Source organism: Lepidochelys olivacea, assembly GCF_965140295.1.
Source record: "Lepidochelys olivacea isolate rLepOli2 genome assembly, chromosome: 5".
NCBI classification, from domain to species: Eukaryota; Metazoa; Chordata; order Testudines; family Cheloniidae; genus Lepidochelys; species Lepidochelys olivacea.
Window position 1 is genome coordinate 130,486,653 of NC_140415.1, and position 7,010 is coordinate 130,493,662.

At 44.3% G+C, this 7,010-nt stretch overlaps 1 long non-coding RNA gene across 1 annotated transcript; it reads left to right on the top strand.

The window, feature by feature from the left end:
• The first annotated feature begins 1,691 nt into the window (after nt 1-1,691).
• On the top strand, nt 1,692-6,710 carry LOC311520374. The gene is made up of 4 exons (XR_014711569.1): nt 1,692-1,753; nt 2,184-2,322; nt 2,927-3,050; nt 4,046-6,710. It is a non-coding gene; the product is annotated as an uncharacterized lncRNA (long non-coding RNA).
• The last annotated feature ends 300 nt before the right edge of the window (nt 6,711-7,010 follow it).

Consider the following 7,010-nt stretch of genomic DNA (forward strand, 5'->3'; position numbering starts at 1 on the left):
TTGTTCAATTTAGATAAGTAACCAGAAGCAAACCAAAAACACAGATGTGGAAATATATTCCCCTTGTAATTTAGGTCCTGAACTGGAATTTTCCATTGCTCTCAATAGGAAGTGCTGGGTGCTGAAAGCTTTTGCAAATCTGGGCACTTATTTAGATGGCTAAATAGGAACTGCTGGGTGCTTAGGAAACACTTAAGGAAGTCATCAGGGATGTCAATCCAACAGCAGCAGGATTCACACTTGATTTAACCTGACACCAGATGACCTGACCTTTTTTGTATTCACCCCAAACTTTCTACAGCTCTATTACGCTAGCCCACGTGTGAACCAGATGGACAAAATGTTTAATTCAAGTCTTAGGGACATACACTTGTACTTAACATGTTGAGAAAGTTGCTTTTGTCGCCAAATATACAACGTTTTTGCTGTATAAACTGCCACTGTATAGCCTAAGAACATTTATAATTAATTGTAACCTCCCTGAAGAGCAGGAACAGGTGTGCTCAGACACAGACTTGCAACGAGCAGGTATAAATTCTCTGTCCCATAGCTAGTATAAACAGGCCTTTGCAAAAGGACTGCTGTCTGCCTTCATCACTAAAATGGTGAGCAAACTTAGAAGTTAATTCATTGGTTGTGCTAAGTTTCAGCTTGGGTGAATCTGTGTAGCGCTGGTGAAGTCAATAGAACCATGCTGGTTTAGGATGCTGGAGCACTTGCCCTCCATCTTCTACTTTGGAATGATTGTTTTTTAAGCTTGTTCAGCTTGGCCAAGATAAGCATGCAGAAAGAAACTATCCTGTGCACATGCGGTCATTGTATTCCATGGCTCAGTTTTACACGATTTATTTCAGCAGAGTTACTGCTGATTTGCATTAGCCTAATTAGGTATTTCCTCTACATTTATGCTTCTTTTCTTTGCAGTACATTTGTATAATGAAAAAAATCCCTTAAAAAAAAAGCTGGAAGTAAAGATAGCCAGGTAAGTTTAATTGCAATACTATGTCATAAAGGAATTTGTGCTAGACATACTGTTTTGATGAATACATGTACTGTACTTTTCCATTTGATATTAACCTAATGTCTTATAGATTCCAAGGCCAAAAGGGACCATTGTGATCATCTAATCTGGTTTCCTGTATAACACAGGCCATAGAACTTCATCAAAGTAATTTCTAGAGCAGAACTTTAAGAAAAAACAGCCCATCTCTTTAAAAATTGACAGTGATTGAGAATCCACCACTACCTATGGTAAGTTGTTCCAGACCAGAATGAAAAGGTGTAACGAGCATGGATTTTGGAAAGGAAAATCATGTCTCACTAATCTATTAGAGTTCTTTGAACATATCAAAAAAGTAATGGATGAAGTTGACATAATTTATTTAGACTTTCTCTTGAACAGATCCTTCTGATTCTAGGAAATGCAATAATCTGTATCAAACCTGCTCATCATATATTGATGAAGTGGTTAAAGCCACTTTGTATTTCCTGAGCAGAAAAGAGAGTTCAGCATTTACATGTGGCTTCTAGTAGTGTCCTCATTAAACATTCATGTCATTTTCTTTTCTTTTCCATACTTGTCTAATAACTATACCATTAAAGTCATTAAGCTGCAAGACTTGAGTTGTTTAAGTGCTATAAGATATGCCCAGCAAATTGTTGGCTCCTGAGATATTGGTTTTCTGTCTAGATTGCTGGTATTTTCACCGTCCCTTGAAACTCCAAATCGAATAATCTCTGCAGCAGAAGAAAGGTAATTGAGACATAAGGCACAGCTCTGTCCTGCAGGGAATAAACAAACAAAAGATAGATATGCTTACAATAGCATTCTACAAAGATAGCAGCGCTCTGTTTTACAAAAAGCTGTTCTTCTTGATAGAATCAGAAAACCACCTCAGCTAGAATGGCGGGCAGACGGGGGAGAACAGATCTTGTTGCTTTCCATATAAGTGACATAAAGGACATTGCTCTGGTTTAACGATAAGGCATAAGCAGCTAGCCTAGTAGACAGAACTGGCCCCTGGGATCTATGAAACCCATGGTCACTGATCCTTCCTGAGTTTGGGGATTCAAGAAATGTCAAGGCTAATCTCAATATTTACGATGTGTGGAAAAGTCTGTTTCTAGCCCTGTTAGTCGCACAGCTTTAAAGATTGTGATTGTTGTTTATTATTTATTTACAGTAATGCCTGCTGTATGTGAAGCACTTCCTAGACATTCAGGAAGGGATGGGCCCTGCTCCGAGGAGTCCACAATTTAAGGACTGACCGGTTGCCACAGTTTAGGGGAAGAGGACAATCACTGCTTAAATTGAGCCGGGAAGTAAGCTGCCACATGTCCAGGGTTTCCCAGAGTCATCCCTGGGGAATCTGTATGGGTGCTCAGCACGCACTGCCAGCTGGCCAGTTTTGGGGGCTCAGGATCATCCTGGACATCTCGGAGGTGGCAGCCCTACTGGGAAGTAAAATTTCAAAATAGCGAAGTGGGTCCCTGAGGGGTGCATGTTTTTTGTACTGCATTGGGGGAAAAAACCCTACAATTGGCTGCTGCCCTCACTTGCATGCCTCCTGGGGAAGAAAAACCAATCAGACTGCTGCAGGAAGCTCAAGGCATCTCTGCTTGCTCCTGTCCATTTCCCCCACCCCAAACTCCGTGAGCAACAGGATGGCTCCTTGGCTCCTCCCTTTCCCTCCCTGAAACATGTGACCTGGGAAGGGGTGGGAGAGGGGACTCCACTGCAGCCCCCTCCAGGCCTGGGATAGTGGGGCAAAGTACCCCAGGTGCTGCAGAAGGAGCAGAGGGGAGGCAGAACAGGTGGGGGATAGAATTGATATGGGACTTGGGGGGATTGATTTGAGGGTTAAGGGCTGAATTAATTGTTGGGCAGGGGATGAGGGAGTGGTGAGATACCCCGCTCATTTTTCAGACCCCTTTAAGAACCAGAGACAATAAGCAATGTATGTATAAGTCAACTCAGCGCACTGTAAGCAGTCCGGCAGAAGTGGGGCTTTGAGAGAGAGTTCAACGTGGACAGAGAAGGAGCCTTGCAGGTGAGCTAAGGAGGGGCCGTACCATGCTTTGGGGACTTGTGGGGACAATGGGGAGCCAGTGGATGGATTCAAAGAGAAGAGTGGTGTGACCAATTCAGCTGGCAAGGAGGATGACATGAGTGACCGCATTTTGTGACAGGAGAAAGTGTCTGCTTTTGGGAGGCCAGAAAAGAGGATACTGCAGTAGTTGAAGCAGAGCTTAATGCCTGAACAAGAGGTGTCTATCTGAACAAACCACTAGCTAGGGTTGAAAGTTTGCAACCGTGACATGTCGTAAATATACTGGGGTATTGGTTGTCTCCTTGAGTAGCCTAGGGCTGGCCACTGAGGCCTTTGAAGTCCAAGGCCCTGAGTCTCCCAATTAACTCATAGCTGTGACAGGGATGCCACTCAGGCAGTTGGCGGTCTGCCTGCCACTGTGCTGGCACTTCTGGCAGGCAGCCAGTGCGACCATGAAAGAAGGCCATTCAGCAGTGTGAGAGGCACAGGAATCAGTGGATTTAGCGTGATAGAAGGAACTCCTGGATTCTCCCACCTCTGCCACTGACTCCTCCTTCAACTCGGTCGATCTGACAGATAAGGTCAGATAAGAATCCTTGCCGCTTATAAGTTAACATGGATCTAGAAGAGCTACTCTAGCTTATCCAGAAGTTGTGGATTTGATGTAGGAAACACTGGGTGAAATCCTCTGGCCTGCGCTAGGCAGGGGTCCAGACTTGATGGTCCCTACTGGTCTTAAAATCTATCCATATGTGAATCCCAGGCCACTTATTGTTTGTATTCTCTGGAGTCTTCACGATTAGATGAGAAAGCTGTCAGTTCTTCTCAGTGGTGTCCATTCTGGTCATAATCTTGAGCCTCTTTCTGGGTGTTCTTTATGTGAAGTGGATTGCATAGTTCCTAGTCACTGCTTGTGTACGGTGTGCAACTGTGCATAGTTAGGCGACTCAATGCCCACATGTGGATTATGACTTGTTATTCTTGTCACCTGGCAGGTATTGTGGAGAGAACACAGCTGATGGAAGGCGTGACATTCTATATGTTGTGGGAGCATCCTGGAACCCATGTTACTCATTTTTATATAATCCCGATCTTACCTTACAAGGCATGCTTTATATGTATCAGGGGAAAGCGTATGAACTGCTGAAAGTCATTTCTCTACCCATGTATGTGTATCTTTCATGCATATGAAGTTATTAGAATTGTGTTGTATGGTGGTCACTAAAACATGCTGTAAATTGGGGAATCAGCCGGATATTAGCTCCCCAGAGGCAACAGCAACGAAAGTAACCAACGCCCAGGCGGGGTGTCAAACAACCCATCACCAGCCATTGTCCAGCAAGGGAGCTACAATGCAATGACTCACCTACATGAGGCCACACCAGGGGAATTGCTCAACCTTGCCGGGAGACTCAGCATTGCCCCAGACATGCCTGGACTTGTGTTTTCCAAGTACATGGACTAAGGGTATAAAACAGATAGAGTGGCCATATGCTTGGCCCCTTCTCCTATGCTTCAAGCAACTAGGACACTGAGAAGAAGACAAGACTCCAATCAAGGAGATTGGCCCATATTTCAAGGGTGAAATCTGTATACTAAGGACTGCAATATCCAGTGGGGTGAGAAAAACTGCTTAATCTTGTTGTTGCCCAGTCTAATAGGGTTGAGAGTTTAGACTGTGTGCTTATATTTTATTTCTTTTGGTAACTAACTCTGACTTTTTGCCTATCACTCGATATCACTTAAAAACTACCTTTTATAGTCCATACATTTGTTTTACTGTTATCTTTACCAGTGAGTTGGTACGAAATATGTGGCAAACCTGCTCGGGTTTGACACAGGCTGGTGTATGTGCACTTTCCATTGATGAAGTGGTGAACCAATTAATAAATCTGCATTGCTCATCTTGAGCAGTGCAAGACGGTATATTCTGAGGTACAGTGCTGGGAGCTGGGGGGTTTGGGCTGGTGCCTTTCTCTTTGTGATTCATGAGTGTCTCTGGGAGTATTCATGCAATCTAGCTGGGTGTGGGGCTAGTGATCACAGCACCTGGAGGGGTTGCTGATGGTCACTAGCAAAGCATTGTGAGAGACAGCCCAGGCTGGAGAGAGTTCAGGGTGCACAGTGGTCCCACAGTCCCGGGCTGCACCCCGGGGGAATTCCATCACAGAAGAAACCCAGTTCGTTCCTGCATTGCTCTTACTACAGAGACTATAGGCTTGCTGCCTTTTTCAGTCTGTTACGTTTCTAGGTGCCTATTGATAGTAAGCCTAGGAAATAGCTCAGCAGTTTACAAGCAGGGTTTTGTTCCAAACCCCTTTCCTCCAAGGCTGTGCCTGTGCAGTGTGGTTTGTGAAGCATTCCCATTTCTATGAGCCCATGCCTTTGTGTTTCACCGTCCTGGTATCCATTCTCAGGGGTGGCTCCCTGGAAAGTAGTGTATCCCTCAAGAGCACCTTATAAAACCACCACTTATACAATTCCTTCATTATTGAATCTTATATAGGAAGGGCTACTCTCCTTAGGCTTTAGGAATGCATGCTCTTTTCTTGCATCCCCAGGATGCTATAGGTTTCTCAACTGCTCTGCTGCCCGCTGACCAACTAGATCCCTTTCTGGTATAATAATCCTCTTGCTTCAAAGCAAAAGGAGCTGTCTTCCCCAATCAGATAGGATCAGGCTCTTGGAAAGACCTCAGACTGATTAGCTGTCATTAAACATATGCTAAGAAGGAGCAGCTGCAGCTTTTAACAGCTTTTAACAGATGTCAGCTACCCATCCCTGCAGACTTCTGGCTTGGATTGCACAAACAGAATCTCCTTCCTTAGAAGTTTTTAAGGTCAGGCTTGACAAAGCCCTGGCTGGGATGATTTAATTGGGGATTGGTCCTGCTTTGAGCAGGGGGTTGGACTAGATGACCTCCTGAGGTCCCTTCCAACCCTGATATTCTATGATACTGCACAAGAACTGGAAGCTGCTTCATGGGTGAAATTTGGCTCAGTGCAGGAAACCTGTGCAAGGCTCCTTGCATCATGCTGGTGCTTCCACTCTCCTCAGCAGTGAGATCAACACTTATCCTGAAGGGGTAGGGAGCTGGGCAATGAACTTTTATTTCTTCTTCCTCCAGGAGGAAAAGGTGCCTGTGGTGGCAGGTGGGGATGGTTTTTCTCCCTCTCTAGTGCCTCTCCACTAGGGTAAGTGTGCAGGCTAGGGGCAGGACAGCTGTGAAGACTGGTCAGCATTTAGCAGGTGAGAGGACATTAGGTTTATAGAAGTGATTTTTTTCCCTCTTTCAGTGCAAAATCCCATGGGTCTTACTCAGTTTTTACTCCATCACAAATCCCATTGACTTAAATGAGGGGTTTGCCTGGGTAAACGCTCGAGGCCCAATTCAGTGCTCAATGGGAGAATTTCCATTGACATCAGTGGGTGCTGGAGCAGGCCCTCGGTGAGGGTGTTGATTAGACAGTAGTAAGAGCAGGAAACTGTGCTCTCAGGATTCTGGAAAATCAAACCCACCTTTACGAGGTACTTCCCTTTTACCACTACATCAGACACCTGGTGTGAGGAGTGTGTGGCTTGTGTAATTGCTATCTTTAGCCAAATGCTGAATCAGTAGCAAATGTATTCTGCCAAAGCTGAATTACAAGCCAGCATGGATAGAACAATAAATGATACAGACATATGTATTATACTCAATCGTTTATTGCAGCAAAATGTTTGTAATAAATATCAAGAACTCTGCAATCTCCTAAAATCAGAAAGCAGAACATATCAGACATGACTTTACTTGCTGAATTTCGTTAGTAAATACTATTGACGCCAGACCCTTGATGAAGAAGCACTACAGAGAAAACCCCTGTTTGGTTAAAGAGATGTATAAAAATCCCTAGATATCGTTAAAGGTTGTAATTTCCATTTTCTATCACAATACTTTGGCAATTACTGATATTCAGTAAA